General features: G+C 44.9%; 1 protein-coding gene across 3 annotated transcripts in view; it reads left to right on the top strand.

Moving 5' to 3' along the window:
• The first annotated feature begins 24 nt into the window (after positions 1-24).
• Positions 25-9779, top strand: part of LOC105559797 (lachesin-like) — a 50387-nt gene continuing 40632 nt past the window's right edge. For all 3 annotated transcript variants that reach the window (XM_012008385.1, XM_012008384.1, XM_012008383.1), the window contains exon 1: positions 25-491. The gene's annotated coding sequence lies outside the window, so the exon portion shown is untranslated. The remainder of the gene's footprint in view (positions 492-9779) is intronic.

Here is a 9779-nt window from a genome sequence, read left to right as displayed (position 1 = left end):
CTCGCTCGCGATAAATAATTCTTCCGAAAAAGTACGCTCGCACACTTTTGCCGAGCGCTTTGAAGAATGTTTCGCGTTTAAATATCACATGTGTCTACATTCTTTTACATTACTATTCTACGTTAAAGTAGCGCGTTAATTTTATACATCCCGTTAATCTACGGTACGTCGTACAAGTCTAAAAAACGCGCGCAAGATCGCCGCGGCATCGGAGTGACGTTAGCCGTCAAGTAGCGAGTGTCGACGTTTGAGTGGACGCGCGGGCGACGACCCATAAAAGGGAGATCGCGCTCTCGCGGGCGCACAGTCGCGCACCGTCTACCCGCCGGTACGGTACGGAGCGGAGCCGAACGGCACGCGCGAGCGTGGCAGCGTTGTATTCCCATTTCACTCGACGCCCGGCACTACCCGCGGGAAGCAACAGTTATGCCCTCGAGGATCATTGCCGCCGACCCGCTGCGCTGCTGAACCTCGTCGCGCGTGTGCCCGCGGTAAGTCCACAAGCCGAGCGACTTTTTCAAAGACTCTCTCGACCGTCGGCGTTTCCCCCACTTGGCGCCAACTTTCCACCGAGATTACGTATTCCTGCGGGACCTGTCGGGGGAAGCGCGCGGTCGCTTTTTAATTTCCGACGGCCCCAAGTTTCGGTAATGTCGTTTTAAGTCCATCTACATATTTATTATTCTCGCACAAGTTTCCCCTCGACGAAGGCTGGACGGAGAGAGCGGGCGCCATTTTCGAAACGGCGCGGAGGAGAGCGTAATAAAGGAACGGTGCTGTGAACACTTATACGTGGCATTTTAGGGAGCCGATGAAGTACGTTAAATCATTTTTGCGTCTTCCGTCGTCGCGCGAATATCTTTCGATCAGATCGGTTGTACGTCGCTACTTTCGGAACGTGTGTCGAGGTCTGGCGCACACGATTCAAATCTCAGTGATCGAGTCATCAGTTTGACGCGACCGATTAACGTGCTCGGTCGATAATCGAGCTCGGTAATTGGTGGATTGTCGCGGTGGAAACACTCGCGTACTTGAATAATTGAAATATTTTCTCGAAATTGCGCGGGGAAGCGCGACAAGGATCTTCCGACATTTGCGAGCGACGCTTTGATTTAAGACGAGAATGATTAGTGGACATTAATTTTTGCTGCGGCAATAAAATGCATTTTTCGCACTTGTTTCGCGGTGATTATAGCAGACTTTACTGACGTGTCGTTAAAAAAATTATAACAGGATAAACCGAGGCGAATCGGATCACAGGATTGAGACTATATTTATTACACACCGATCCGATCCGGCCGTAACCGCAAACTTAAGCGTCGTCTACATAGAAGTCGTAGTCGTAAGAGTAGTCGACTATGATTGGTCAATTCTTATGTGTCTGACGAAATTGACCAATCGCAGTCGATTATTCTTACGACTACGACTCTGCGACTCGCATTGTAGACCACGCATTACGCCGGAATCGGTAAAAATGAACCAACTACAGTCAACTATTCTCCTCGCTTTTAACGGCGATTGGGCAATTTTCACCGATTCCGACGTAAGTTAACAGTTACGGCCTTGCATAAACCGGCCCCTTTACTTCGTCCTTTTTCCTCCGCTCGTAAAACAAACGCCAGTGCGTGCACATTGTTTACAGTTCGGCGTCGGTAACTGAACTAAAGTGATTCGATTCGCCTCGGTCGACCCTACTCCGCAACTCGTAATATTGCATATGTTAGATTAACTTGGTTATAGGAAACTTATCGCACGCGGTTCCGAGATAACGTTTACCGATCAAAACGCTCGGCGACGCCTTCGAACGGATCCTTTCCGATCCCGTGCAGAAAACTCGACGGAGATCTCAGATAGCTTAATATTTAACGCATAAAGCTCGGATCGCTCCGCGCCAATCTGACAATATCCGCTCTCTTCCGTCATTACTTGTTTTCGCAAGTAATATCGCGTTCCACCAAGACGAAACCGCGATCGAGGGCGGGACGGGAGACGGGCAGGGAAAACGAGGGTCTTGCAGCCGGGCAAACTGCCGAACTTCGGCTCGAGATTAATTTGACGGGGTACCGCGGGGAGCTCCGGAAGCCGCGGACGCCGGCTTCTCGAATGGAAGGGCCCGGGGAATTGTACGCGGCAACGAATCGAGCACGCGTGTGGCTCGAGCTCGGCAACGGAGTCCCGAGATTGCCCGCGACCGCGCGCGAACCGCTCGGCGCGGCGATAACTGATAGCGAGAAGGGCGCCCTTCCGAAGGGCGCGAGTCCGCGACCGAGGCGAGCTGCCTCTCCGCGGCAGCAGGGAGGACCCTTCCAGGGCGCTCGCCTCTCGTCTTCATCGAGAATCGGGATCCCGCGCGCTTCGTACCTAATTGGATTCGTTGACCCTTTTATCGTCGAGGGCGAGTTAGACGACACGTAACTGCTACAACTGGATTTCGCTAATATTTCAAGAGACGTTAGTGTAACCCTGTTAGGTCATCGTATTATCGTGCGATCGACTGATATTGGATAACGCCATTATTTTCAATTCGGGACAAGTTAAATATTATTTCGGTCGTACACGCGCCCCCGCGAGTGGCACGTGTCCAGGCATATTCCGCGAGGCGGGACGGCCTGACTTATAGTTAAACATTTACCTCGTTACTCCAGAGATTTCCTTCATTTCGTTATCGGAAAATTCACCGGGCGCAAATTCTGTTATCGCTGCATTCTAAAGTGATCGTCCTTTAAGAAAAGCAAATTTAGATTTAGTGTTGCGTAAAACGACCGCTACGTAGGCGCTGTAAACGACTTAACGGGCTTGGGAAAAAAGCGGAAGATAATGAAAAGGAAGCGCTTGGTGTAATTGATTTGTGTGCGCGGCAAACTTAGCGGGATTTCTCGGAGGATACTTTGACGAAATCATTGAAATCGCTCGCATATTATTTCTCGGACGTAAGAAAATATTCAAGACGCTCGAGTGGACCGCCCCACGTTTGACAGCTAAATCTTCGAGCATCCACAGTGTTCACATGTACTTGTATTTTTATAACTTGACTCTGTCCTATGGACGACGTTGACTCACACAGTGTCACTTAACAAGGACCCAAAAATAGGGTCGAAACCGAGGGGGAAACCGCCGAGGGCATTGTGGTGTACAGATTTGCGGCATTGCTGGGCATTACTAGACATTTTTTGGGCATTAGTTTGGGCATTAGGTCTTGCTGGGGCATTACAAAGAAAAAAAAATGACTCGGTCAGTTTTACGAAAGAAAGATCTGAGCGACGTAGACCACTCTGCTCCAAATCCAAAATTAAGTCTAATTAGCTACCACACCATTCACATTTGCCGATGTGAAATATCCCAGATAACAAATCTTTAAGACGTCTTTAACACGTCTTTTAGACGTCTTTTAGACATACACGTCTAAAAGGTATCTTAAAGACGTCTTAAAGAAGTCTTGAAGATGTCTTTTAGACAAGCATGTTATCTGGGATGTTGTACCACATTTGAATATCGGACTTCACTTTGGAAAAGGAGCCTCGCCAGCAGAATACAAGTAACAATTTAATAATTTACTCTACCCGTGCGTTAACGATTTTAATTAATTATTGTATCATCGACATATCTTTATAGGGACAATATACGCTGAAGATGACTAAGTACAGTCGAAGCAACTGAACTTCAACGACGCTGCAAACTGCGCGCAACAATTTAAGAAGCATCGTTAAATCGCCACTCTTTGTTAATTACAGAACGGTGAATCGCGATGAGAGACACATCGCACGTTACGTTCACTCGCTCTAAAGTGAACACCGATCATTTCTGCGCGGGGCTTTTGCAAAGATCCCCGCAAACTACAAAGCAAATTTTAAAAAATCATAGCATCTCGCGTGCTCCGAGTGGATATAAGCAGATCTCGCGAGTTGCAAGAAAGTCTAATTTCTTGGTGAAATTACTCCCGGTGAAGCTGTCGTATCCGTCGGGGGGGGGGGAGGGACAGGGGGGCCCACACCACGCGCATTGCCAGGCTTAATGCACAATGACTATGCCGTGTCGGTAGTGAGAATGTTGCGGTTAAATCTATATGTAAGCGAGAGAGAAAGGGAGTGTACGATGTATGCAGAGGCTGCGTGATTCAAACTGCTTTCACAGATAGAGAGAGAGAGAGAGAGAGAGGGAGACACAGACGAGATCGTCGTGTGGTTGTGCTAAATGGTTCGCAAACTAATGTTCAAAATTCGGGCATTGCCGCGGGACCGAGGGAAGATGGGGCGGAAAGGAAGGCGCGCACACGTCTTTCCAAACGGAAAGAGGGAAGCGGATGAGGGCGAGAGTTGTACCAACCGAACCAGGCGTATACGTGTAGCATTAGCTTGCTCTAAAATACTTGCCGTACCTCGTTCAGCGAGTATCATGAATTATTAAACAGCGCCCCTTCGTTCGTCGTATCTTTAATTATTCGTCGGGGATCAGAGGAACGCATATAATACAGCGCGGTGAGATGACGCGTAGCTCTGTGCTAACACGAGTGATTATAAGTAATGGTAGGGCCGCCGGTTCGATCCCGGCCCTCGGTCTTCTTCCCGCATATTTTCCCCGGGAAATTTCAAAAATTCACCGCCTCAAGGAGGTTTAAGCGCCTAGTCCTGAATACAGTGTTCAACCAAGATTAAGCGCGTGAGTCTGAAAGAATTTTTAGAAAACACGCTGATAACCTAACGGTTGAAAGGCGTAAAAAAGGCTAAACAGGGGGGGGAAAAAATACAGCGTGGTCTCGACAGACACGAGCGAAATAAATTGTCAATCATAAAGTCATTTAGGGCTTTAAAAGGGATTCGGATGGAACGGGGCTATTTCGCTCATTGTTGGCTAAAGACAAAATCAGCTTAAAAATTGTCGAGCCAGAGAGGGGCTTTTCAAGTCACGGGGGTGTTTTTTAACTTTCGGTCTTGAAAACGTTTTACCCGAATTTCCCTTTAACTGACCGAAACAGCCCCGCCGCTCTGTCCTGTTTCTAAAGTGATAGAAAAATTGTCGGTACACATATGGCGCTGATTAAGATCGCATGCGAATTGAAAAACTTGCGCGCGAGTTCGTGTCCCGGGCGAATCCCTCGTGGATACTCCGCGACGCGGATAGGTGCGCCGGGAAATGGAAATAAGATTCTGTCCATTTTTCCATGCATAGAAAGCGCCGTTCCCTTTGTATGCACGCAGAACAGATATCTTATTTTCCGGCGTGCGATCAGAACACAATTTGCCCGCACGCGTACCAGGATTTTGTCCTCGCGCGAGATGTGCGCGAGATCGATTAGCGTGCACGCAGAAAATAGAGCCCGCGTCGCCTCCTCTCGATACAAGAAAGAGAGCAAAGTGAGAATATTGTCGGAAGACGGACGGCAACGTTTCGTATCATTTAATAAGTTTCGCGAAACTTTGCGACGCAAATGCGCCGCGCGATTTTCTTTTATAAACGAGGAATTGCTCTGTCATTTATTACATTTATTTTTCTCATAACTACGCTGCGCGACTCTTTAAATTGCCTCACCTGCTGCACGGTGCACGTTTCCACGCTGTAGTAGATCTGAATGAAAATGCGCTACAATGCAGCAGCAGCAGCGTGCTGTACGTCTTTGGTCATTTTATTGTTGGAAGAAACATGTCCAAACCGCTGGAGCATTTTGCTGAGAACTCGGCTCGTATATATCGGTATCGGCAAGTTCCGCTCGACAAAACAAATTGCTTATACCGTCAATGGAACTTGCTCGGAAGTGTGTGTTCGGTTACGTATCGATACTTCATATAAACCGTTTGTTTAACTTCCGAAGTGGGAGAGAAAAGCGCTCCCTCCCGAGACGGTGGGCGGAAACTGAAAAATTCCTCGGAGGGGGGACGAGAGAAGCGTGTCGAGATACAGAGACATAGAGTTAGGGATAGGAGATGCGTCTCGCAAAAATCCTGAATAAACAAACCTCGGTACCGGGATAAAAGTAAGTTTGTTCGCTTATCTAACGCGCGTGCAGCCGCTACAAGCAGCGTCCTTGTGCGAAGTAACGAAATGTTGCACACGCGTTAAAGACACGCGGTTCTACATTGTTTCCTCTAAGTTTCATTGACGCTGCGCACCTTTCAACCCGGTTGAAATCCATAGAAAACATCATGAGCGAGAATCGCGCGATATCTTTTTTCTCCGGTATATACGCACGTAACGATGCGAAATTGATAAATAAGGTGAATTATGCTTGCACACAACAAGAGTTATTGTAACATAAAAGTATTTTACGATATTTTTTCACGATGTATAATGTCGTGCGCGAATAGAAAAATGAAAACGTGGAATTATGTCTCTCGCAGAATCGCATTTTTCGCTCGAGATTGCTATCTATATTGCTATGTTACGTATACTATTTATACATTACCTATTATTATTGTTAGTTATTATTAACTGTAATGTTGCACATATATGGAAAGTGTGTGCAATATAACGGCAAATCGCAATCTCAGGCAAGAAATGCGATTCTGCGTAAATTGTAATGCTATTTCCGCGTATAACAGATTTGCCGTTTGAGAAAGTAATTGAGATTACAATTATTTTCAATGCGATTGTAGAAACGCAACGTTGCGAAAAGACAATCAAGAGTTGCGAAATATTGTTAAGAAAATTTCAATAAGCACGTTGGAATTTAGCAAGAGCTGTTAGTGTTCCCTCCGCAATTTAATGGCTGGTTTACGCAAAGTGGACACGCGAGTAATTCGACGTATCCGCAAAGCAACTTTCGAATTTGCGCTTATTGATTACAATATTTCGGCGATAGAAAATGTGATTTTACAAATGCAATTTTAGCAAGATATTAAATGACACATATACTAATTAAGCGAATTACTCGTACGAAAATCTATTAATAATGTGCCAAATTTAATCAATAAGACACGTCATATCGCTCACAAATGACTCTACGCGATTTAAAACGGCCGAGATATTTGAACGGTATTAATAAACCGGTTATTAACCACGCTCGATTTGTTTAATTTTCCGATTTCGCGTAATCTAAACGAATGTTTAAATAAACACAAATCTTCAGAGTTTGTATTTTTCCAAGCGTCGATCGTGTTTTTCTATCGCCGAGGATTTTCGCATCAATTTTCGACAGATAAATTGCTGAAATACACGCGTTTAAATATACGCGGGTAGTCACGCGTTATTGCATTTTATCGGAAATATGCTTGAAAATTTTTCCCCGGATGGAGATCACAAAAAATGGTAACAACGCATCAGGGGTTTGTCACATTCCTACGCACGCATGTGAAAATGATATAGAATTTTATATGCACGCGTATGCGATCCCTTTCGAAAGTTTCGAATTAAGCTGCCTTACTTTTCTCATCTCTCCGGCCTCCTCGCAACATTCTTGCCACGTTCCTAGCGCGCTTCATATGTACACACGTACGTATATAAGTGCCTTTGGAGATATTTTCGAAGGTGAACAAAGTATCTAGTTTATGAATACATTAACGTAAGAAGAGAAGCTGTTAAATTCTTACATAATCCTCCAACTTCTCGAGATCTCAATGACGAACCGCGCGTATAAAATAATACAAATCAACATTGAATAAGGTCCTGCACTTTTGTAAGAATTGTCTAGCGATTAATAAAACTTACAAAAGAGGAAGGACGGAAGGAGAGGGAGAGAGAAGCTTAGGGATAGCGGAAGAAGTACACGGAGAGAACTTTCTCTTCAAATTTATCTTGAAAATCGTGTAATTGTGGGACAACGTGGCATTTTGAAGAACTTTATGAGAGTTTTTTGAAATTTTCTCATAAAATTCTTCAAAATCTCACGTTGTCCCACGATTACACGATTTTCAGAGTAAATTTGAAGAGAAAATTTTCTCCGCGTACTCCTTCCGCTATCCCTAAGCTTCTCTCTCCCTCTCCTTCCGTCCTTCCTCTTATAACTTTTTATTAATCGTGGGACAACGTGGCATTTTGAAGAATTTTATGAAAAAATTTCCACAAACTCTCATAAAGTTCTTCAAAACGCCACGTTGTCCCACGATTGCACGATTTTCAGGGTAAATTTTAAAGGAAAATTCTCTCCGCGTAGAATTCGAGTTAGGGTTAGACAGTACAGTGTCAACGAAACATATAGAAGGAACGAATTGAGATATGAGATTCGTAAACCAAGCCCCACTTCTTGGCTGAAGTGAATAAATTTATCGAATCAATAAAAAAAAACGTTAAATCTCAGTAATCTATTTATATGAGTTTTGCATTTGATATAAAAATCATAACATTTATCCGATATGCCCCGATATTTACCAATATGGGGACGGCTAAGACATCGTGTTCCTCCTTCCGAGCAACACAGCAACAACTCCAAATTGAGAATTGGACCGGTCTATATTTATACGAATGATTTCCTTCGCAAAGAGACTTCCGGGCGTCGAAATATTGACCTCTCCTCGCGGCTCACCCCGTGTGTGTACAATACATTTCGCGAGCGGCGGCAGGCGCGCACGAAAGTGCAGGCGGGTGAGGAGGCGACGAAAGTGAAGGACAGGGGGTAAATGGACGGGTTTCGGGGTAGAGTGGCTTTCCGTTCTCGGTGGAGGCATTTGTTCCGTCGACGCGCAAACGCGCCCGCGCCTCGTAATAAACATGCCGCGCGCCCGCGGCGGGCGGACTGACTGATGATACCGTTCACTGGTAGATCTATGTTATTGGTTACATCTCCCGATACCGATGAGCCATTGAGCACGGAAGCGAGGAGGCATTCGTCGTACCGAAACGAACGGTAGTAATTACCGTGACCGCGCTCGCCTTCGTATACCATAACTCTTTTCCCCTCCCGCGGCCGATCTTTCCGGCTTCACGCACGCTCGCGTTTGGAAATGCAAAGGTTATTTCGCCCCCTTTCGCATCCCTTGCGCGTCCCCCCGCGCTAAGCAGGCACGGGTCAAGCACGAAGAATCGTCCACCGACGCATAATGTACAAGCTATCGATTGAGTCCACTTAGATCCCCATACAGCACAGAGTGCAATCTTGCAGAGACATTGCAGGGATATAAAATTGCAAACTTTCGACAGCAATATTGCAGCAATGTTTAAAAAATAATGAAATTATATTTTCTATTTAAAAAATTTTCTAATTACGAGAATTTTATAATGTTATTTTCGTTGATACCAATAATGCGCGAATTATTAGGTACTTGATCAGTGCAGTGTTGCTCGGCAATCTCCATCTATTGCGAAGCGACATAACTTCCTTAGGTTGCCTCGCAATAGCTAGCTGTGTATTGAAATAGGCCCGGATGCATATGTAATTAGTAAATTCTCCGCTTATGTACAACAAATTATTCCAAAAATATTGCACTGCAACATTGCTACCCCATACAGCACAAAAACCTTTCAGAAATATTTCAGAAATATTTCATGTGATAGATTGAAACGTTTCATAAATATTGCAAAATGTTTCTGCAATAGCTCTGAGACAGCTCTACAACAGTCAAATGTCCGCGATTCTTACACTTGAAAGCTTATAGAAAGGTTTCTGTAAGGTTACAAAAATCTCTTAGAAATATTTCAGAAATATCGCAAAATGTTTCTGCAATAACTCTGAGACAGCTATGAAACTGTAAAATGTCCGCGATTCTTACACTTGAAACTTTATAGAAAGGTTTCTGAAAAATTACTAAAAGCCGGTTTTTCCAAATGTCAGGTAGCTTACCTCTGATAGCATATATAGTATGTGTTACGTATACTATACTTTTTAACCATCAGGTAAGCTACCTAACACTTAA

This window comes from Vollenhovia emeryi, unplaced genomic scaffold (assembly GCF_000949405.1).
Source record: "Vollenhovia emeryi isolate VEMERY1.0 unplaced genomic scaffold, V.emery_V1.0 DF939254.1, whole genome shotgun sequence".
Taxonomy (NCBI): domain Eukaryota; kingdom Metazoa; phylum Arthropoda; class Insecta; order Hymenoptera; family Formicidae; genus Vollenhovia; species Vollenhovia emeryi.
The sequence above is the reverse complement of the archived record's forward strand: the minus strand, read 5'-3'. Positions and strand labels throughout refer to the sequence as shown.